The following is a 2,414-nucleotide window of genomic DNA, read 5'->3' on the forward strand; positions in this document are numbered from 1 at the left end:
TAACACTATCATCAGAATAAATCAAATAAAAAACCCTGAGGATATCAAGTATAGGGAGGAAGTGGAGTTACAAACCATTCATATACTACTGATGGGAATGTAAAATTATTAACCAATTTCTTAAAAAGTTAAGTTATAACCACTACATGGCCTATTCATTCTAATGCTAGTTATTCACCCAAGAAAATGAAAGCACATCCATCCAAGGCTAGCAGATGAATGCTTGTAGAAGCTTTATTTATAATGGCCAAAATCTGGTAACAACTTACATATGTTATCGACAGATGAATGGATAAACAAAAGATAATATAGCCATACTATGAAATACTATTCAGCAATAAAATAGAATGAAATATTTTCCATTAATAAGAAAGCATGAGCTACTGATAAATGTAACAACATGGATAAACCTTAAGATTTTGCTAACTTAAACAAATCAGACATAAAAAGGAGGACATACTACCTGATTTCATTTCTACTGCTTTCTAGTAAGAGTAAACTACTCTATATTGACAAAAAGTAGATCAAGGTTGCTGGGGCTTGGAGTAATAGGAAGGACAGACCGCAAGGAAGCATGATAAAACTTTTGTGAATCATGGAAAAGCTCTGAATTTTATTGTGTATTTATTGTGCATTTTATTGTGGAAAAGGTGAATACATCTTTCAAAGCTCTTCAAAATATATTCTTCATATGAATACAAGTATTGTACTTCAAATATCCCTCCAATTTATAAAAATAAAAAATAATAAAATAGCTCAATATAGAAACAAAGTGTTATACAAAAATACTGAGGAAGAATCTCCCCTTCTTTGGTCCCTCATCCAATTGTTTCCCTGATACTTACTTATATTGTGAGCTTAGAAGCAATATGAAATTTGTTCGGCAATTTCGCAACAAAGAACAATAGTTTGCTCAGAGTGATAAAAAGATTATCAACTGATACAATTTCCCTCTTCTGTCAGCAAGAAATCAGTATGTTAAGTCTTGTCACTCAAGAAAAAGATTACAGGGACAAGGTGATGGGATAAAGGCAGTAAGTGTCACAGACACTCGGTTTCATAAAATAAAAATCCTCCAAATTGCTAAATAAGATGGTATCTTCTCCACTGTATCCCGATGGGTAGATCAAGGCTGATAACCACTCTATTTATGGCATAATCTAAATGGGAAATGCATTTGCATCTAAGAAGTTTTGAAAGAAGTCTAAATTCAATATCTCATCTTGAAAGTACATCTGAAAAAAACTTGATTTGTATAGGTTCTTTATGGAACCTGGACAAAATTTAGTCACAGAACTCAAGCTTGGAAGTGGAAAAATTGGGTCATATGAAGGAGTCAAACTTGTGTGTAAGAAGAAGAAATAGATTTAAAGTATTGGAAATAAGACTCTCAGGTATCAAGGAAAGTGTATTAGACAAAAGTAAAAGGGTAAGTTAAATTGTACCTTCAGAATAGATTCTGAACTTTTCTTATTATATCTCTCATCAGTAAAATAGTTTGAGCATAGGAACTTTATTAATTCATTTTTGTATTTGTTACATATTTGGTTACTATGAACTATAATCACAAACAAAGCAATATTATGTATACTACAAAACAGAATAAAGGTGAGATAAACAAGATTTTAATGTATTTACATTTTTATTTTCTTTATTGACAGTACAAAAATGGCTAAGTACCACTTTGTAATATAGTTACAGAAATGTGTGACTCTTATTAAATATATATATATTAATTTATGTGTTTAAATTTATTTCTTTAAATTTTTGACTTTCATCATTCCTCAAACTGAAAAACACCACCTTTCAAAGGTATTTAATATAGACATGGGGAGTGCCTCACTGGCTTCTTTTTCAATCTCACCTCCACTTCTAGGGTCGAGTTGCCCTTTGAGTAGGTTTTATGTAAGAGAGAGGTAAAAGTGTATACATACATACATATTCACTTACATTTTGCAAGGAAAACAACAAAACACTAATCTAGATATTAATAAGTAGATACTTCAGGAGGTGGGTGGAGGGATAGGGTAACTAGGTGATGGCGTTAAGGAGGGCACATATGAAATGAGCACTGAGTGTTATATGCTGGCAAATTGAATTTAAATATTTCTTTTTTTTTAAAATATTTCTTTTTTTAAAAAGGAGTAGATACCTCTTGGGAGAAAGAGAAAGAAACCCTTAATCAGATCATATCACTCCATTTCTTAGATGATTCCCCAACTCACTTAAGGAAGAAAGCCAAAGCCCTCACTTACTTACTAATAGGGTTGCCAGTTAAAATGCCCAGTTTCATTTGAATTTCACATAAACAACAAAAATTTTTAGTATAAGCATATCCCACATACTATAACATGTTGTCATTCTTGGCTAAATATTAGACATAAACTACTTTTAGGAATACCATGTCATTGCTC

The sequence above is a fragment of the Canis lupus genome, chromosome 4, assembly GCF_003254725.2.
Source record: "Canis lupus dingo isolate Sandy chromosome 4, ASM325472v2, whole genome shotgun sequence".
NCBI lineage: Eukaryota > Metazoa > Chordata > Mammalia > Carnivora > Canidae > Canis > Canis lupus.